At 43.7% G+C, this 21,994-nt stretch overlaps 1 long non-coding RNA gene across 16 annotated transcripts in view; it reads left to right on the plus strand.

The window, feature by feature from the left end:
• Nucleotides 1-21,994, plus strand: part of LOC147349560 (uncharacterized) — a 59,312-nt gene that overhangs the window by 18,940 nt on the left and 18,378 nt on the right. For 8 of the 16 annotated variants that reach the window (XR_015149951.1, XR_015149953.1, XR_015149954.1 and 5 more), the window contains exons 4-6: nt 587-658; nt 2,077-2,192; nt 3,307-3,412. This is a non-coding gene — a long non-coding RNA (uncharacterized LOC147349560). Of the gene's footprint in view, nt 1-586; nt 659-1,628; nt 1,644-2,076; nt 2,193-3,306; nt 3,413-5,170; nt 5,196-9,763; nt 10,131-10,463; nt 10,790-21,994 lie in introns of those variants that run through there. The other 8 variants (XR_015149957.1, XR_015149958.1, XR_015149959.1 and 5 more) reach the window with 8 other exon arrangements.

A 21,994-nucleotide genomic window follows, 5' to 3' on the forward strand; every position in this document is an offset into this window, starting at 1 on the left:
GAATGTTAGCTTTATTTTTCAGATGTGCTTTCCCTCCAGCAGCCTAGGAGCATTCTCCTTTTTCCGGGTCCTGTTTCCCTGATGTGACATTTCAAACCTCAAAAACTGTTACTTGTTGATATGAATATCAATTTCAATCTAGCTCAGTTTGAATAGAGAAGCAAAGAATCAGGGGGCCTATGTTTTCTGTTTTCTTCATGGAGAAAAACTGTTAGAAGAAAAAGTACCTGCAGCTCGTGTGCTCGTTAAGTCACTGTTTGCAGGAATTTTCTTTTATTACTTTTTAAGTGTGACCTTTTATTCATGTAATAACAAATAACAGAATTAGAAGAAAGTAGTTTGAAGTGATCCTTGCTCCTACCTAGAAAATCAAAGGAAACAATGGAAATGGAAATCACAAAGATCAAAGTGCCAAGCTTTTAAGAATATTTTAAGTTTGCAAATAATGACTAGTATGCTTGCAATTTCAACAATATATTTTTATTCTGATAAAAAAATATCCTTTTCCAGAAGGCTTCCAGTGTGGTTGCCTCCTGCTGGAAGCTTGGGATGCTGGAATCAGGTCACTTCCTGTCTGTCTTTACAGGACACTGGGCTGCACTCTAAGAAATTCCTGGATCTCCCCTGGATCCTGACCATCATGTGCCCAGAGAAATTGGTAATGTTATTATTTTGTCTGTTGAAATGTTAATGAGGCAGATCCTTTCAGTTTCCTGATGGGGGTGAAGTGTGGAGCCCAGTGATGATTTCTTCTTCAAGAAATGGACATCCTAGCTCCCACACGAGGGTGAGCCCCCGTTCAACAGTGAGACCCCCTGCATCTGTGTGACCTGTGCCTCCTGGGAGACCAGCCCTAAACTAGTTTGAACCTGACCAAGTTCTGTCTACAGTAGACCTCTCCAAGTCCTGTCTACACTGATGATATTTAATGAGACCGTGCACTTTCTGCAGTGAGAACATTTAGATCTGACCTTGTACTCTCTGCACTGGGACATGGAGACCCGGGTGCAGGCCTGGCCTGGCCTCTGTCTGGGAAACTCTGTGCCCGCGTCTGAGCATCAGTGCTCAGATGTCTGGGGTCTGGGGCTGGGGTGGGCTTCTCTGGGAGCCGTGCTCTCCTCTGAGTGGGCTTCCCTGGCCCTCCTGGGGGTCAGTGCTGTGGTCGGGCTCCTTGTCTGTCCCCTGCCAGATTCACCTCCCTGGGGCTCCTGGAGACCCCTCAGGTGGGCTGCTGCTGCTGCTGCTGCTAAGTCGCTTCAGTCGTGTCCGACTCTGTGCGACCCTAGAGACGGCAGTCCACCAGGCTCCCCCATCCCTGGGATTCTCCAGGCAAGAACACTGGAGTGGGTTACCATTTCCTTCTCCAAGGCGTGAAAATAAAAAGTGAAAGTGAAGTCGCTTAGTCATGTCCGACCCTTAGCGACCCCTAGCGACCCCATGGACTGCAGCCTACCAGGCTCCTCGGTCCATGGGATTTACCAGGCAAGAGTACTGGAGTGGGGTGCCATTGCCTTCTACCTGGTAATTATTCCAATTTTCCAGCACATTCAAGTTGAATAGGGAGGCAAGTCGGAGAAGGCAATCCCTGTGACTTCTCAGGGGGAGATCGATTCTACATTTCATTCTAGGATCCCCAGAGGTCCCAGCGTCCTGGCTTGTTCACACATTGGGGGCCGGCTGACCACAGCCATGATGTCCTGACCGAGGGGACGTGTGACCCCAGGTGGGGGGTCTGGGCACTGTGTGAGTCTCACCCCATCTGCATGGGACAGGATCATGTGTGTGGGGAGACCACAAACAAAGCTAAGAAAAAGGGACGAATACTGAGAGCTTCGCTTATGTTCAGGAATGAATATTTCACAGTATTCGCTTTATATAGGCCTGTGCCTGTTTGCCTCTTTACCCCCTGGGGCTCCTGGAGACTCCTCAGGTGTCTGCCTCGTGATTATTCCATTTTCCAGCACGAGCATGGCAGGAAGGGAGGCAGGTTCACCTGGTGAGTTGATTGCAGGGCACACGGATCAGGCAAAAGGCCAATGGGCAGCAGGTGAGGTTGCTGCTGTGATCTCCTTCCAGTCGGCCGTCCCTACTCAGCAGAGACCAGACCTGCCCCTTGTCTCCCAGCCCTGCGCCTGGTGTGTTTTCTCAATACCTCAGTGGAACGAGAAAGGACCGAGCCTGCCAGAACCAAGGTAGTGTGTTCAACATTATCATGACAGCTGTAAAAACAGTTATTATCACACAGACCCAAAGGCAGGAGACGAGGACTTCTCTGAGACAAGTGTGGGGAGAGGAGACCGACCCTATACTTCTTTCTACCATCACAGGGGGTTACAGGAACCCACTCATTTCCACCTTAGAAGCCCAACCAGCAGAAACCTGGGGTCCTAACCAAGGGTCGTTGGACGCCAGGTCCTGGGTCTGGGGAGGTGGTGTCACCTTGGAGAGAGTGGAAGTGTGCCCCACGTGCAGAGTCTGGGGATTGTGTGGGTCTCACCCCATCCACACGGGTTACATATCTACTCTTTACCTGCAGTGTGTCTGTCAGGGATTCCCAACATCTGAATTGAGGGTGTTGCCCTGATTAACCTGTGGTCCTTTTCCTTCTCTTCGCTTTGTCATGTTCACATGAGGTCAGGCACCTTTGAGTGGGTTGCTGCTCTGTGTTCTGAGTGTAAACCTTTGGTGGTGTCATATTAATATCATAGCATATCCCATATCTAATTCATAGAGATACCACTGTCTGGTTTCCCCTCCACCAAGCTCAGGTAGTTTAATTTGTGATTTAATTTTTACTTTATATTGGAGTAGAGTTGATTTCCATTGTTTTGTTGATTTTATATGTAAAGGAACTTGGTTCGATTTTACATATACGTATGGAGAAGGAAATGGCAACCCACTCCAGTATTCTTGCTTGGAAAATCCCATGAACAGAGGAGCCTGGTGGCTTACAGTCCATGGGGTCGCAAAGAGTTGGACACAACTAAGTGACTTTCTTTCTTTCTAGGGAAAGGGAGAGAGCAAATTAGCCAAGATGGTGCGCTCAGGCTCTCTCACCCCACAGCCTCTTGCTCTGGGCTCCACGTTTTGTAAATAACGATTATGTAACAGCTGAGATCACTTATAACGCTGGGCATGTGTGTCACGAGGTACTCGCTTGGCCATGGGCTACTTTTGTTCTGTAAGCATGTATAACTCCATTTGGAAAGCCCTTGCGGTTATACTAGGTTATGTTATGGCTGCTGCTCCAGCCAGGAGAGAATAAATGTGTCTGCAGTTTCTACAGCTCCTCGTGTCTTCTTGCAGCTCCCCTCTCGTGCCTTGCCTACCATGGGTTCAACGAACGGCATTCAACGAGCAGAGATACAGTGAAACTGTTGGCACCGTGAGCAGGATCAGCAGGACAGGAGAAGTATACCTACTCTTTTTCCATTTTTTTCTCGTATAGGTTATTACAGTTTTTTTTCAGTAGAGTTCCTGATTGTATTCAGTAAGTCCTATGTGATTATCAATTTGGTAAATATTAGTGTGTATATATTCATCTGAAACTCTTAATTTACCCCTCCCTCTCAGCTTTCTCTCGATGATCATAGTTCGGTTTTCTCAGTCTGAGAGTCTGTCTCTGTTCTGTACCTCAGTTCATCTGCATGAATTTACAGATCCCACTTGTATATGATATGCTATTTGTCTTTTTGTCTCTGACTTACCTCAGTATGAAAATTCTTCAGACCGTCCATGCTGCCGCAAATGTCATCATTTTTTCTCTTTTATGGCTGAGTAGTATTCAGTTGTATGGTTGTATCACGGAGTCTTCATTTTTCTTCAGTGGACGTTTTGGTGGATTCTATGTCTCAGCTATTGTAAATAGTACTACTCTGAAAATCGAGGGGCACATGTCATTTCGAATGATGAATTTCTGCAGATCTAAGCCTGGGAGTGGGATTGCAGGGTCATAAGATAGCGCTGTGTTTAGTGTTTCCGGGAACCCCCATCCTGTTCTCCACAGTGGTTCACCATTTACATTCCCACCAAGACTGCAGGGGGATTCCCTTTTCTGTACATGCTCTGCAGTATTTATTCTTTGTAGAGCTTTTCAGTGATGGCTGTTGTGACCAGTGTGTGGTGATACCTCACTGCAGTTTTGATGGCATTGATCTGATAATTGTTGGTGTGGAGTATCTTTCCATGTGCTTGTGTTATTTCACACCTTGTGAGTACAGTTTACCTCTTGAAACTGGCTTCTTGAAAGGTGGCTCTGTTTGGAATTCCTCTCCGATGATTTACCGCAGGACGTTTCTCGAGTCAGGAGTCATTCACAGCCCTGTTGGACTTCTGACTATTAAGAGACCTTCAGCACCTGTTTCGTGGTGTGTCTATTAATCTGAGCCAGCTAATTGCTCCCTGCCTCCTCTCAACTTTCTTTTTTGGTACCCGTGAGATTCTTTTCTAAGTCTGTGAGGCTGTTTCTCTTTTGTAAAAAGTTCATTTTTATCCCACCAAAATGATATCCTACGATAACTGTCTTTCCTGTTTCACTTACTTCACTTAGTGTGATCATCTCAAGTGTTCCTCCCTAAAATGGCATTATTTCATCCTATTAATTTCTGAGTAATATTACATTGTATATATGCATCCCATCTTCTGTATCCATCCATCTGTCCTTCCACACTTAAGTTGCTTCCCTATCTTGGTTAATGTACCTAGTGCTGCCATGATCATTCGGTTGCAGTTATTTTTTAAAATTTTGGTTTTCTCCAGATCTACATCTAGGCATGGGATTGCTGGGTCACTTCATACTTCTATGTTTTGTTTTTTAAAGAACCTCCATAAGGTTCTCCCTAGTGGATGTACCCACTTACATTTCCCTTGCACATTGGGAGGTTTTCTTCTCTCCACGCCATCTGCAAATTTTATTGTAGATTTTTTGAGATGGTTATTCTGATTGATGTGAAGTGATACCTCATTGGACAACTGAATTGCCTTTCTCTAAGAACTAGTGAGGCTGAGCATTTTTTCTTGCGCTTTATGGCCATCTCTGTGTCTTCTTTGGAGAAATGTGCATTTAGATCTTGGGCAATTTTTTATTGGATTGTTTGTTTTTTGACTCTGTGATGCACAAATTCTTTGTATGTATTGGAGATAAATTCCCTGTGGGTATCTTCGTTTGCAGAAAAACATCTACTTCTGCTTTATTGACTACACTCCAGTTTTCTGAGACTAGTTCCAGAAAAACATTTACTTCTGCTTCATTGACTATGCCAAAGCCTTTGACTGTGTGGATCACAGCAAACTGTGGAAAATTCTTAAAGAGATGGGACTACCAGACCACTTTGCCTGCCTCCTGAGAAATCTGTATGCAGGTCAAGAAGCAACAGTTAGAACTGGACATGGAACTACAGACTGGTTCCAAATCGGAAAAGGAGTACGTCAAGGCTTTATATTGTCACCCTGCTTATTTAACTTCTGTGCAGAGTACATCATGTGAAATGCTGGGCTGGATAAAGCACAAGCTGGAATCAAGATTGCTGGGAGAAATGTCAATAACCTCAGATATGCAGATGACACCACCCTTATGGCAGAAATCAAAGTAGAACTAGAGCCTCTTGATGAAAGAGGAGAGTGAAAAAGTTGGCTTAAAACTCAATATTCAGAAAACTAAGATCATGGCATCCAGTTCCATCACTTTGTGGCAAATAGATGGGGAAACAATGGAAACGGTGACAGACTTTATTTTGGGGGCTCCAAAATCACTGCAGATGGTGACTGCAGCCATGAAATTAAAAGATGCTTGCTCTTTGGAAGAAAAGCTAGGACCAACCTAGACAGAGTATTAAAAAGCAGAGACATTAATTTGCTAGCAAAGATCTGTCTAGTCAAAGCTATGGTAGTCATGTATGGATGTGAGAGTTGGACTGTAAAGAAAGCTGAGGGCTGAAGAATTGATGCTTTTGAACTGTGGTATTGGAGAAGACTCTTGGACTGCAAGGAGATCCAACCAGTCCATCCTAAAGAAAATCAGTCCTGAGTATTCATTGGAAGGACTGATGCTGAAGCTGAAACTCTAATACTTTGGCCACCTGATGCAAAGAACTGACTCACTGGAAAAAACCCTGATACTGCTAAAGATTGAAGGCAGGAGGAGAAGGGGACGACAGAGGATGAGGTGATTTGATAGCATCACCGGCTCAATGGACATGAGTTTGAGCAAGCTCCAGGAGTTGGTGAAGGACAGGGAAGCCTGGCGTGCTGCAGTCCATGGGGTCGCAAAGAGTCAGACACGACTGAGTGACTGAACTGACTGATCTTCGTTTGCTAGAATTTTTTCCATTCTGAGGATTGTCCTTTTCTATCCCTGGTGGTATCATTTGCTGTGCAAATGCTTTTAACGTTTATTAGGTCCCATTTGTTTGTTTTTGTTTATTTTTCCTGATTCTAAGAGGTAGATGAAAAAACTTGCTGCATTTTATGTCAAAGTGTATTCTGCCTTTTTCCTTAAGAGTTTCATAGTATCTGTCCCTTTATTTAGACCTTTAATCTATTTGCAGTTTATTTTTGTGTATGTTAGGGAGTCATCTAATTGCATTTTCATTTTCATTGCAAAGGAATCTGCCCAGTGTCCTCCACAGTGGCTGCTTCCAATCTCCATTCTCTCGATCTGTGTGGGAGGGTTCCCTTTGCTCTACACCCTCTACACCCAGCGTTTATTGTTTGTAGAGTTTCTGCCTATGGCCATTCTGACCTGTGTGAGGTGATACCTCATTGAAGTTTTGATTTGCATTTCTCTCACATTTGGTGATGTTGACATCTTTTCATGTGTGTGTTTTTTTTAAACAGTGTCAGTTAAACTTACTGAAACTGGCTTCTTGAATGCCTGCCGTATTTTAGATATTTTCCTATGACCTTGCCTAGGGCATTTCTTGATGGGGGTGTCTTATACTTACAGTCCCGCAGACCTGTTGAAAATTTAGTGCCCATGAGCAATGGTTTCAAAGCTGCTGTTATGATAAATGGCCACAAGGTGGCAGCATGTCTTTATGCCCAACTCTGGTTACTGGGGGAACCAGAGCCTTGGGGAAAGTCCTGTTCCTAGATTGTCAGTTAGGGTGGAAAATGCCAAAAGAAACACCCAAGGCTTGTGTCCCATTCCTTCTCCCTTCCTTACCCCTGTCCCCTGGACACATCCCAGTTGCTGCAACACCACTCTAGGGAGGTGCTTTCATCCATAGGTGGGATGACCCTAAGGAAGGAGGCTGGAGGTGGGAACCCCAACACCAGGAGACATGGAACCCATATCTTTTCAAAACTCTTCCAGCCCAGAGGCTCCACCTCCTTTGGGTGCAGTAGGAGTAGTTTCACTGCATCTGGAGGCTGTGGGCTGATGCAGAGGGGAAGAGGCTCACCAGGGCCATGCGGCAGGGCTCATTGGCTGGCACACCTTCCCCAGCTCAGCTCCATCAGCCCCATGACAGTCCATCCTTGGGAAACAAGCCTGCCCAGGCTTCAGGGATACGACAGCAGCCCAGGTCCCCAAGGCCTGAGGGGAATAGAGTTGGCATTCACTCTTTGTGATTTGTATTTTGTATTGGTATGTAGGTGACTTACAGTGTTGTAGGGTCTGTTTGTTTTTGTTTTAGGTGGACAGCAACACGATCCACTTGTGCATAGACGGGCACATGTGCTTTTTCGGGTTCTCTTCCCACATGGTTTGTTATGCAGTGTTGAGTAGGGGTCCTCGTTGATTATTTATTAAGAACAGTGTGTGTGTGTGTGTGTGTATGTTCATCTCCACCAGCTCATTTCTCTCTGCCCACCACCTTTCCCTTTTGGTAACTATAAGGGGCTTTGCTATGTTGTGAGGCATTTCTGTTAAAGAAGTTCATTTGTATCCATTGTTATAATTCAGCACTAAGTGATGTCATATGACATTTGTCTTTGCCTCACGTCACTTAGTATGATCGTCTCTACTTCCTTCCTTGTTGGTGGACATGGCATGATGTCACCCTTAGTATGATGAGTAATAACGCGCTGTGTGCGTGTACCCCATCTTGTTTATCCATTTATCTGTCCTTATCCACTTAGGTTGCTTCCATGTCTTGGCTGTTGTACATGGTGCTGCCATGAACATCGCATGCAGCTGTCTTTTAAAATAACGGTTTTCTCTGAATCTATGCCCAGGAATGGGATTGCTGGGTCCTGTGGTACTTCTCTCCTTAGTTTTTAATGAAACTTTCTTCTTTTCTCCTTCATGGATTTACTGACTTTCATTCCCACCAACAGGGAGGAGGGTTCTTTTTCTTTCATACCCTCTCCAGCATTTATTGTAGATTTTTTGATGCTGACCATTCTGACCCTTGTGAGGCGATACCACATTGTACCTCTTACCCACAGTTCTCTAATACTTATGGATGCTGAGCATCTTTTCATGTGCTTCAGGCCACCTCTATGTCTTCTTTGGGAAAATGTCCACTTAAATCTTGTGCCCCTATTTCATTGGGTTTTTTCATTGATGTTGAGGTGCATAAATTGGTTGTACGTCTTGTAGGTAAATTCCTTGTGCGTGTCTTTGTTTACAAATATTATTTCCATTATGAAGTTTGTCTGTTTGTTGTGTTTCTGGTTTCCTCTGTTGTGCCAATACTTTTAAGGAGAATTAGGTCCCATTTATTTATTTTGGATTTACTTTTCATGATTCTAAGAGGTGGGTCAAAAAAGGACTTGCTGCGTTTTATGTCAAAATGTGTTCTGCTCTTTACCTCAAGAGTTTCACTGTATCCATCCTTTTCTTTAGATCTTTAATCTATTTGGAGTTTACTTTTGTGGGTGCATCAGGGAGTATTGTAGTTGCATTCTCACTAACGCTTCTTATAAAACCTGCACACCATTCTCCATAGTCGCTTTTACTAATTTACCTTTTCATGAAAAGTGTAGGATGGTTCCCTTTCCCCCACACTTTCTCTAGCATTTATTGTTTGTTGACTTTTGGACAATGATGATTGTGAACCATGTGAAGAAATACCTCATTATAATTTTGATTTGCATTTTTCTAATATTTAGTGATCTGGCATCTTTTCATGTGATTTTTTAAAAGGATGTGAGTTAAACCACCACCTGAAATTGACCACTTAAACTCCTGCCTTGTTTTGAATCAATGAAAAAGAATTGTCCTAACTCCTAAGACATTCCTTGAGGACATGTGTTTTTTTTACTTACAGCCCCCTTGATCCTTGTAAACATTAAGTGCCCAGCACCACTGCTTTCCATGGTTTGTTACAGAAAAAGGCCACAGAGGAGCAGCACTTCTTCATGCCTCACTCTTCTTTTTTTCCCCTTAATTTCCTATTATTTTATGTTGGAAGATAGTTGCAGAATTCCCCATCTTCTGTATCCTTTCATCTGCCCTACTGCTGTAGCCACGCGTTCCGGGAAACAAACTCACTCAGAAGGACAATGCAGATAGCGGAGTGCAGTTTATTACACCGGCGGGCCCAAGGCAGAGTCTCCTCTTAGCCAAGGACCCAGACCAGTTTTTGTGAAAACCTTATATACCCTAAACATACGTGCCCAAATCCACCTCCCCAAAATTCCCTGAAACTAGTCTGAACAAAGGAAAATAAAGATACAATCAAAGTTAACCGTGATTCATAAGCCTTAAGCCTAGGTAGTTAACAGTGGACAATTATCAGTAGGCTTGTGGTCATACCAATAAGCATAATAGAATGTATGATTCCATTAGGTTACACAGATAATTAGTGTATTCTTTTAGGAAATGGAGAGCCCTGGGGCTCTTCCTTCCGGGGGCCTGGTTTTCCAGTTGGTACGTCGTTTCCATAGCTACTGGGCATATAGCTCAGAGTCCACAGTCTGGCCCAAGATGGAGTCCTGCTTTCAAGATGGAGTCCTGCTTTCAAGATGGAGCCTTTCCTCCTTCACTACTTCAATTAGCTTGCTTCTGTGTCTTGGCTAGTGGGACCAAGAGCTAGGGTTACCCTTGTCTTTTAAATTTTAGATTTTCTCTGAATTTTTTCCCAGGTATTGGCTTGCTGGGTCCTAAGGTTACTTCTATGATGTTGACATCTTTCCTTGTGATTTTTTAAAGAGTGTGAATTAAACTTACCCTTGAAATTGGCTTCATAAATGCCTGGCTCATTTTGAATTCTTTTTCGATGACCACTCCTAAGACATCTTCGAGGGCATATGTTTTATGCTTCCAGCCCCTGGATTCTTGTGAATATTAAATATCCAGCCGCACAGTTGTTCATGATGTTGTTACAGGCAATGGCCACAAGGTGGCAGCACTTCTTCATACCACACATTTCATTTTATTTTTTTCCTATAATTTCCTTGTTACTTTACATTGGAATAAAGTGGATTTCTGATCTTTTGTTTGTTTCAGGTGTACAGGATCTCTATTCAGTTATACATAGACATTTATCTGTTATCTTTTGGGTTCTTTTCGCATTTAGGTGATTGCTGCTGCTGCTGCTAAGTCGCTTCAGTCGTGTCTGACTCTGTGCGACCCCATAGACGGCAGCCCACCAGGCTCCCCCGTCCCTGGGATTCTCCAGGCAAGAACACTGGAGTGGGTTGCCATTTCCTTCTCCAATACATGAAAGTGAAAAGTGAAAGTGAAGTCGCTCAGTCGTGTCCGACTCTTAGCGACCCCGTGGACTGCAGCCCAGCAGGCTCCTCCGTCCATGGGATTTTCCAGGCAAGAGTCCTGGAGTGGGGTGCCATTGCCTTCTCCGTTAGGTGATTGCAGTTTGTTCAATAAACCTCCCTCTACATTTTAGTAGTTGCTGTGGATCATCTTCTTTATATGTATCAACATGTGCATGTTAATTCCAAACTCTTAATTTATCCAGCCTATATATCTGGAGGTTGGCGTCTCTGCAAGGGGCAAGAGGCACTCCAGGTCCATTTTGTAGGCACACTGCCTGCTACATGCTCCCAGCTCCCTCAGCCCCAGGACACTCCAGCCCAGGAACCCAAGGCAATTAGGCTCCAGGGATGTGACACTAGTCCATGTCATTATGGCCTGAGGGGAGTAGTCATTTTTTAAAAATGTTTTTATCCTATAATTTGACTTGCATTATATTGGTAAGTTACATTCTTATGGGACCTTTGTTTTTTCTTTTTCAATCTAATGCAACTTGATCCAGTTCTCCATAGATGTATATATCTTGTTTGGGAGGGAGGGTATTTTCCCACGTGGGTTATTACAGAGTTGCATAAGTTTCCTTGTGTTACACAGTGGGTCATGGTGACTTATTTTACAAATAGCAGTGTGCATATGTTGATCTGAAGCAACTCATTTCTCCCTGACCCACATCGTTCTTTCTTGCTTACTAGAACTTTCTTTCCAAAGTCTGAGAGGTTGTGTCTCTTTGGGAAAGAAGTTCATTTGTATCCATTTTTAGATTACCCCTAGAAGTGATATTCTATGATACTGCTTCTCCGTGTCTCCTTTACTTCATTTGGAATGACCATCTCTACTTTCTTTTCTATGGCTGGACTTGGCATTATTTCCTACTTCTTTATGGTTGAGAAATACTGCATTTTGTAAATGTACCCCAACTGTATTCATTCATCTGTATTTTCTACAATTAGCTTGCTTCCCAGACTTGGCTATTGTACCTTGTGGGGCCAAGATTGCAGGGGTGCCCCTGTCTTTCAGATTTTGGAATTACTCCAGAAGTATGTCCAGGCATGGGATTGCTGGGTCCTAAAGGTCCGTCTAGTCAAGGCTATGGTTTTTCCAGTGGTCATGTATGGATGTGAGAGTTGGACTGTGAAGAAGGCTGAGCACCGAAGAATTGATGCTTTTGAGCTGTGGTGTTGGAGAAGACTCTTGAGAGTCCCTTGGACTGCAAGGAGATCCAACCAGTCCATTCTGAAGGAGATCAGCCCTGGTATTTCTTTGGAAAGAATAATGCTAAAGCTGAAACTCCAGTACTTTGGCCACCTCATGCGAAGAGTTGACTCATTGGAAAAGATTCTGATGCTGGTAGGGATTGGGGGCAGGAGGAAAAGGGGACGACAGAGGATGAGATGGCTGGATGGCATCACTGACTTGATGGACGTGAGTCTGAGTGAACTCTGGGAGTTGGTGATGGACAGGGAGGCCTGGCGTGCTGCGATTCATGGGGTCGCAAGGAGTCAGACACAACTGAGCAACTGAACTGAACTGTACTGAAAGGACTTCTATGTTATTTTTTAAATGAAACTTCATACGTTATCCCTACTGTATGTACCTAGGTACATTGTGATCAACAGTGCAGGGGGGTTCTTTTGTTTCCACATCTTTTCTAGCATTTATTCTTTTTTAAAAAATGATTTTACTCATTTCTCTTTGGTTGCTGAGCTCAGGCTTTCTCTGTCTGCAGCAAGCGGGGGATGCTCTCTAGTTTCACTGGGCAGGCTTCTCACTGCAGAACGTGGGCTCTAGAGCTCGCACCTTCAGGAGTTGCATTGCAAGGGGTCAGTAGTTGTGGTTCAAGGGCTCTAGGGCACAGGCTCAACAGTTGTGGCACATGGGCTTAGCTGCCCCATGTATGTGAAATCTTCCCAGACCAGGGATCCAGTTCGTGTCCGCAGCACCGGCAGGCTCATTCACTGGACCCCAGCGAAGGCCCAGCCTTTATTCCTTAAGATGGTTTGAGATGGCCGTTCTGACCAATGTGAGTGCTTAGCTCACTGGACTTTGATTTGCATTTTTCTAATAATTAGTGATGCTGAGCACATTTTCATGTGCCCAAGTGCAATCTGTAGGCCTTCCTTGGATAAATATCCTTTTTGATCTTTAGTCCATTTCTTTCTTGGATTGTACTTATTTTTGATATTGAGTTGCTCGAGCTGTTTGTGTGTTTTAGAGAGGAATCCCTTGTGGGTATCTTTCTTTCCAAATATTTCTTCCTATTTTGAGGGTTGTCCTCTCTCTTGTTTAGTGTTTTTTTGGTACACAAATGCTTTTATGGTTAATTTGGTCCCATTTTCTGATTTGTGTTTTATTTTCCACTATTTTAAGAGGTGGAGCCACAAAGAGTTTGCTGCATGTATGTCAAATCATATTCTGTTTATATTTTTTCCTCAATAATTTCATAGTATCCGTCTTTGCATTTAGGTATTTATACTATTGGGGGTTTATTTTGTGTAGAGAGTTAAGGAGTTTTCTAATTTCATTCTCCTTCCCATGGTTGAAGGAGCCCTCACAGAGCCTTCTTAATGGCTGTTAACCAATCTACATCTCAAGCACGGGTAGAAGAGTGTCCCCTTTGTCTCCACACCCTCTCCAGCACTTCTCATTTGTGCGGATTTTGGCAATAGTTATTCTGACCAGTGTGATGTGATATCTGGGTGTAGTTTATATTTACTTTTCTTTAATGTTTAGCGATGTTGACACTGTTTCGTAAGATTTTTTTTTAAAGGGTGTGAGTTAAACTTACATCTTAAAGTAGGCTTTTTTAACGCCTGCCTTGTTTTGGATTTTTTTTCAATGATAACCCCTAGGACATTTCCTGAGGGCAACTGTTTTTTACTACCCACCTGGATCCTTGTGAATATTAAGTGCCCAGCAGCACAACTCTAATGGAGGAGGAAATGGCACCCACTCCAGTACTCTTGCCTGCAAAATCCCATGGATGGAGGAGCCTGGTAGGCTGCAGTCCACGGGGTCGCTAAGAGTCGGACACGACTGAGCGACTTCACTTTCACTTTTCACTTTCATGCATTGGAGAAGGAAAGGGCAACCCACTCCAATGTGCTTGCCTGGAGAATCCCAGGGTCGGGGGAGCCTGGTGAGCTGCCGCCTATGAGGTTGCACAGAGTCGGACACGACTGAAGTGACTTAGCAGCAGCAGCAGCAGCACAACTTTTCATGGGCTTCCCTCATAGCTCAGTTGGTAAAGAATCCGCCTGCTATGCAGGAGACCCGGGTTCGATTTCCTGGGTTGGGAAGATTCGCTGGAAGGGATAGGCCACCCACTACAGTAGTCTTGGGCTTCCCTTGTGGCTCAGCTGGGTAAAGAATTCGCCTGCAGTGTGGGACACCTGGGTTCGATGCCTGGGTTGGGAAGATCCCTTGGAGAAGGGAAAGGCAATCCACTCCAGTATTCTGACCCGGAGAATTCCATGGACTGTATAGTCTGTGGGGTTGCAAAGACGGACTGAGCGACTTTGACTTTAGCAACTCTTTATACCTCTTCATAGTGTTGTTACCGGAAATGGCCACATGGTGGCAGCACTTCTTCATGCCGCACTCTTCCCCTCACCCCATGTAATTTCCTTATTTCCTATTGAACTAGAATGGATTTCTGATATTGTGTATGTTTCAGGTGTATAGAAACTCGATTTAGCTACACATAGACATTAATTCAGTCTAGCCTTCTTTTCTGCATATGGGTGATTACAGTGTGTTCAATAAACTTCTCTATGCTACTCAGTTTCTAAAGGAGATCAGCCCTGGGATTCGTTTGGAAGGAATGATGCTAAAGCTGAAACTCCAGTACTTTGGCCACCTCATGCGAAGAGTTGACTCATTGGAAAAGACTCTGATGCTGGGAGGGATTGGGGGCAAGAGGAGAAGGGGACGACAGAGGATGAGATGGCTGGATGGCATCACTGACTCGATGGACATGAGTCTGAGTGAACTCCGGGAGTTGGTGATGGACAGGGAGGCCTGGCGTGCTGCGATTCATGGGGTCGCAAAGAGTCGGACACGACTGAGCGACTGATCTGATCTGATGCTATTCAGTAGGTACTTTTTATCAACTCTTTGATATATATTAATGTGTATATGTTAATTCAAGTCTCTTAATTTATCCCGAATGTACCTGGAGGTTGGGGGCTCTCCAGATGGTCCCCAACTAGGTCCTTTTAGAAGGTCCTTTTTGGAGGCACACTGCCAGCTACGTGCTCCTAGCTCTTTCAGCCCCAGGACGCTCCAGCCTTGGGAACCAAACCAGCCAGGTTCCAGGGATGTGACACCAGCCCAGCTCAGTATGTCCTGAGAAGAACAGAGTCAGAATGTCTTTTTTGTTCTTTCTGTTTTCATCCCATCGTTTGAACTGAGTATACAGTGAATTACAATCTTGTGGGTGGTTTGTTTTTTCCGTTTCCTTCTACTACAACTTGTTTCACTTCCACATAGATGTAGATATGATTTGTTGGGATGTTTTCTTTATAGGTTATTGCAGAGCATGGAGTAAGTTTCCTTGTGTTACACAGTGGGTCCTGGTCACTTATTTTATCAACAGTAGTGTGCATATATTAGTCTGAAGCAGCTCATTTCTGCATGCCCCACATCTTTATATCTTGCTGACCAGAAGTTTCCTTTCTAAGTCTGCGAGGCTGTGTCTCAGGCAATAAGCTCATTTGTATCCATCTTTAGTTTATACCTGGAAATGATATCATAGGATACTTGCCTGTCCTTGTCTCCCTTACTTCACTTGGGATAATTATCTCTTCTTTCTTTCCTGAAGCTGGACTTGGCATTATTTCTTACTTATTCATGGTTGGAAATATTGTATTATGTGCATGTGCCCCATCCTCTGTTTCCATTCATAATTAGCTTGCCTCCCCGTGTTGGCTATTGTACCTCGTGGGGCGAAAATCATATGGTTACCCATTTCTGTTAAAATTTTCATTGTCATAACCTGGGTGCTTGGACCCCAGCCCAGTTCAGACATCAGACACAAGCCTGCTCAGGCTCCAGGAATGGGAGAACAACCCAAGTCAGGGAGGTCGGAGGGAATAAAATAGCCATTACTTGTCTTTCCCTTTCTTTTCTTTAATCTAGTGCCGATGCTCTTTTGAAGTATAGCCAACTTGCAGTTTTGTGCTTCTCCGTGTCCAGCCAACTGATTAAGTTATGAAATATACTCAAGGCACACTTGTACTCTTTTACTCTTTTGACATAGTATACTGAACAAGGTTGAGTAAAGACCTGCTGAACATCAGGTCCTTGTGGAATATCTATTACAGCGACAGATTTCTATGTGTATTAGGGAAAAATATTTCTGTGACTCTGTGCGTGGAAGGAAGTCAGGAGATAATCCTTGTGGATCATCTAAATCAGATATACATTTGTATTTGAATCTCAGAGTCTCTCTTTGTGCTGTAAATTACCTCCCCATCACCTGCTATTTTCTTCGCTCCTGCTGACTTCACTTAGCATATGATCCTTGAAGGTCCATCCTTGTGGGAAAAATTGGCATAATTTTATAATTTCAGTGGTTTTTTATGTCTGAGTAATAGTCCATTGTATACATGTATCACATTTCTTTAAGATTTAACCTGTAGATGGACTTCTTGGGTCTGTATCCTGAGTATTGGAAGTAGCACTGCAGTGAATGTTGGGGTACATATGTGTGTCATTTTGAATGATGTTTTTTCATAATATAGGCCAGGTGTTGGTGTTAAAATCTTAGGTTTAACTCTCTTGAAATTTTTTGTTCTGCCCTATGGAGGCTGTCCCTTCAAAGTGCTGTTTCCAATGTCTATTCCCACGGAAGCCTGTAGGGGTAATCCATCATCTCCCGGCTCTCTCCCCCATTAACTGTTTGCAGACTAGATAGTGATTCTGTTAGATGGGGTATGATTTCTTCTAGTTATTTTGATTGGCATTTCTCCTGTAATAATTATGGTTGCTGAGCAACTTGTCCTGTGGCCATTTGCATTTTTTTTCCCTTAAAGGATGTGAGGAAAATTTACCTGTTGCCGTTGGCTTCTTGAAAGTTGGCTATTTCTGAAATTTATTTCTACAAAACTTGCTGCAGGACCTTTCCTGAGGGCAGTTGTCGTTAACAGCCCTCCAGGTCTTGTGAATTGGAGTGGAGATGCCAGTCTGCACCAGCGGTCAAGTTGCAGTTACAGGAAATGACCACAAGGCGGAAGCACTTCTTCATACACAGCTCAGGTAGAAACAACGAGCGTTTTAGGAGTAGTTGGCTTCCTGGGCTGTGAATTAGAGTGGAATGTGCCTGAGCAAACACCCAAGGGCTTAAATATCACTACTTCTTCCCCCTAAAGCTTTACTTCTCCCCTCCAGACTTGTGTCTACCTGGGGCACCGCTCCCTGCTGAGGTGCCTAGGAGGCCGCACTCTCAGCAGGGAGGCTTCAGCTGGACTCCCAGCACCAGGGCCCTGGATACTTGGTGACTTTACCTTGGCCCTTGAGGCCAGAGGATCAGGCCACCATCGTTGGGGTGCACTAGGGATTCTGGTCCCAGACAGAGAAAAGCAGACAGAGAGGTTTAAGAGAGGTCTCAATGCAGGGCACCCTGCCTGACTGTGTCAGCCACACCCTAGTCCAGCTCTGGGACTCAAGCCTACTCAGGTTCCAGGGGTCAGATAGCATCCCAAGTCAGGGAGGTTGGAGGGAATAAACTAGGCATTACTTTTCTTTCCTTTAATCTCAAGCCAATGGTATGTTGAAGTACAGTTGATTTGCAGTTTTGTGCTTGTCTGCTGTGTACAATGGACTAGTTATTACATATACATGTAGCATATTTGTACTTATCATTTTTTTTTTTTTGCCATAGAGGTTGTTGAACAAGGTGGAGTAAATTTCTCAGTGATCAAATCTTTGTGGAGTATTTATTAGAGATACAGATTTATTTTGTATATATGCAAGAAACGAAGGAGTCCTTTTGGATTATCTATTACAGCTACAGATTTCTATGTGTATGTTAGAGATAAGTGTTTCTTTGTATATGTGCTTGGAGGGAAAGAAGAAAGAAAAAGGAGGAAGACAGGAGATAATCCTTGTGAATTACCTAGTAAAGATTTCTCTGGGTATGTTATAGATAGATTTCAGTGCACATGTGGAAGGAAGGAAGGAAAGAGAACTCTTGTGGATTGTATATTACAGATACTGATTTCTGTGTACACATTAGTACTTGCCTGGCCCTTCCCTTTTTTTCTTTTCCCCAAAAGCTTTGTGTTTGAATCTTAGGGTCTCCTGTTGTGTGATAAATTGCTTCCCCTGTATGTCTTATTTTTGTGGAGAAGGGACATTATCTGCTATGTTTTTTCTATGTTGCTGACTACACTAAATATATGATCCTCTAACATCCAACTTTGTTTGGATCAGTGGCATAATTTCATAATTTCATGACAGTTTTTCATGTCTGAGTAAGAGCCTAAGGTATATATGTACCACATTTCTTTAAGATTTAATCTCTCAGTGAAATGTTTCTTTGGTCTGTCTTGGCTATTGGAAGTAGCACTGCAGTAAACGTTGGGGTGCATGTGTCATTTGAATGATGGTTTTTTTTTTTTTAATATAGGCTTAAGTGTGGGTATTGAAATCCTAGACTTAGTGCTTTTGAAATTTTTCATTGTTGCCTGTGGAGGCTGTCTTTTCTAGGGGCTATTGCCAGTTCCATTGGCAACAGTTCCAGGGTTCCAATGGAACCCTGATATGTTCCATTCCCGCAGAACATATCAGGGTGTTCCATCATCTCCCGGCTGTCTCCCCCGTTTAATGTTTGCATACAGTCAGGGTGGCCATTCTGTCAGATGGTGATTGATCATTTGTTGTCATTGATGATTGGGATTCCTATGGTAATCATAGGTTGAGCATCTTGTCCTGGGCGATTTGGGTCTTTTATTTTATATTTTTTTCCGTAAAGAGTGTGAGGCACATTTTATCTGTTCTTGACAGTCAGTTGTGTTTGGAATTTATTTCTACAATACTGGCTGCAGGGCTTTTCCTGAGGGCATCTGTCATTGAGAGCCCCACAGGTCTTGTGAATTGGAGGTGCTGGGAAGCAGTCATGGCCAACATGTAGTTATAGGAACTGTCCACAAGGAGGCAGCACTTATTTGTGCTCAACTGTGATTCCACATGCAACCGGAGCCTTGGGGAAAGACAGCTTCCTGGGCTCTGAATTAGAGTGGACTCTGAAGGAGATCAGCCCTGGGATTTCTTTGGAAGGAATGATGCTAAAGCTGAAACTCCAGTACTTTGGCCACCTCATGCGAAGAGTTGGCTCATTGGAAAAGACTCTGATGGTGGGAGGGATTGGGGGCAAGAGGAGAAGGGGATGACAGAGCATGAGATGGCTGGACGGCATCACTGACTCGATGGACGTGAGTCTGAGTGAACTCTGGGAGATGGTGATGGACAGGGAGGCCTGGCGTGCTGCGATTCATGGGGTCACAAAGAGTCAGACACGACTGAGCGACTGATCTGATGCCTGAGCAAATTCCCAAGGGCATAAGTCTCAGTATTTCTTCCCCCAAAGCTCTACCCACCCACTCCAGACTTATCCCAGCCTGGGGCCCGGCTCCCTGCTGTGGGGCTAAGGAGTCTGCGCTCTCAGAAAGGAGGCTTCAGCTGGGGACGCCAGCACCAGAGGACCTGAATACTTGGTGACTTCACCTTGGTCCCCTAGGCCTGAGAGTCAGGCCACCATCTTTTGGGTGCACTCTGGATTCTGGTCACAGCCAGGGAAAACCAGGAAAAACAGGTTTGAAAGGTGTCTCATGAAGGGCACTCTGCTGGCCCCAGTCCAGCCATGGGACTCAACACCACCCAGATTCCAGGGATCAGATACTATCCCAAATTATGGAGGTCAATGGGCGTAAACTAGGCTTTACTTTTCATTCCTGTTCTTTTCTTTACTCTCATGCCAATGCTATTTTGAAGTATAGTTGATTTGCCTTTTGTGCTTGTCGTCAGTGTACAACGGACTGATTCAGTTATGACATATACATATAGCATATTTGTACTTTTTCGGATTCTTTTGCCATAGAGGTTATTGAACAAGGTTGAGTAAAGTTCTCAGTGCTGAACATTAGCTCCCTGTGGGACATTTATTAGAGGCATAGATGTTTTGTACATGTGTAAGGAAACAAGGAAGGAAAGAGTCCTTGTGGATTATCTATTACAGCTACAGATTTCTATGTATATGTTAGAGATAAATGTTTCTACCTATATGTGTATGGTAGGAAGGAAAGAAGGCAGGATATAAACCTTGTAGATTACCTAGTACAGATACATATTTCTGTGGGTATGTTCAGTTCAGTCGCCCAGTCGTGTCCGACTCTTTGCGACCCCATGAATTGCAGCACACCAGGCCTCCCTGTGTGGGTATGTTAGAGATACAGAATTTAGTGCCTATGTAAGGAAGGAGATAATCTTTCCAGATTATCTATTACAACTACAGGTTTCTGTCTATATGTTAGTACTGACCTCCTGATTCATCCCTGGCCTGTTTTGTTTTTTTTTTTTTAATTCTTTGTGTTTGAATCTCAGAGTCTTTTTTTATATTGTAAAATACTTCCTGTGGATCTCTCTCTCTTTTTTTTTTTTCTTGCCTATAAGGGACAGCATCTGCTATTTTCTTCTTCTGTTGCTGACTTTCTTAGTTTATGATCCTCCAAGGTTCCTCCTTGTGGGAACCACTGGGATAATTTCATGGGTTTTTTTCAAATCTGAGTAATAGCCCACTGTATAAATATACCGTATTTCTTCAAGATTTAATCTGTCGATGGAACGTATCTTTGGTCTGTGTCTTGGCTATTGGAAGTAGCCCTGCAGTGAATGTTGGGGTGCATGTGTCATTTGAATGATGGGTTTTGTAATATAGGCCCAGGTGTGGATATTAAGATCCTAGGCTTAGCTCTCTTGAAATTTTTCATTGTTGCCTGTGGAGGCTGTCCTTTCTAGAGCCTGTTGCCAATATCAACTCCCATGCAGCAAGAAGGGGGAGTCCATCATCTCTCAGCTCTCTCCCTCATTTACAGTTTGCATACAGTTAAGTTATGATAACCATTCTTTCAAATGGAATTTGACTGCTTGTTGTCAATTTGATTGGTATCCCTCCTGTAATAAATAGGGATGTTGAATATCTTGTCCCGTGACCATTTGGTGTTTTTTCCTTTTTTTTCTTTAATGGGTGTGAGGAAAATTTACCTGTCACATTTGGCTTCTTGAAAGTCAGTTGCGTTTGGAATTTATGTCTGCAGTACCTACCGTAGGGCCTTTTCTGGCAGCAGCTATATATTCTTTGCAGCCAAAGATGGAGAAGCTGTATACAGTCAGCAAAAACAGGACCAGGAGCTGACTGTGGCTCAGACCATGAACTCCTTATTGCCAAATTCAGACTTAAATTGAAGAAAGTAGGGAAAACCACTAGACCATTCAGGTATGACCTAAATCAAATCCCTTATGACTATACAGTGGAAGTGAGAAATAGATTTAAGGGCCTAGATCTGATAGATAGAATGCCTGATGAACTATGGAATGAGGTTCGTGACATTGTACAGGAAACAGGGATCAAGACCAGCCCCATGGAAAAGAAATGCAAAAAAGCAAAATGGCTATCTGGGGAGGCCTTACAAATAGCTGTGAAAAGAAGAGAAGCAAAAAGCAGAGGAGAAAAGGAAAGATATAAACATCTGAATGCAGAGTTCCAAAGAATAGCAAGAAGACATAAGAAAGCCTTCTTCAGCGATCAATGCAAAGAAATAGAGGAAAACAACAGAATGGGAAAGACTAGGGATCTCTTCAAGAAAATCAGAGATACCAAAGGAACATTTCATGCAAAGATGGGCTCGATAAAGGACAGAAATGGTATGGACCTAACAGAAGCAGAAGATATTAAGAAGAGATGGCAAGAATACACAGAACTACTGTACAAAAAAGATCTTCATGATCCAGATAATCACGATGGTGTGATCACTGACCTAGAGCCAGACATCCTGGAATGTGAAGTCAAGTGCGCCTTAGAAAGCATCACTACGAACAAAGCTAGTGGAGGTGATGGAACTCCAGTTGAGCTATTCCAAATCCTGAAAGATGGTGCTGTGAAAGTGCTGCACTCAATATGCCAGCAAATTTGGAAAACTCAGCAGTGGCCACAGGACTGGAAAAGGTCAGTTTTCATTCCAATCCCAAAGGAAGGCAATGCCAAAGAATGCTCAAACTACCGCACAATTGCACTCATCTCACACGCTAGTAAAGTAATGCTCAAAATTCTCCAAGCCAGGC

The sequence above is a fragment of the Bos grunniens genome, chromosome 21 (assembly GCF_055505025.1).
Source record: "Bos grunniens cultivar Pamir isolate PY7600 chromosome 21, Bosgru_T2T1.0, whole genome shotgun sequence".
NCBI lineage: Eukaryota > Metazoa > Chordata > Mammalia > Artiodactyla > Bovidae > Bos > Bos grunniens.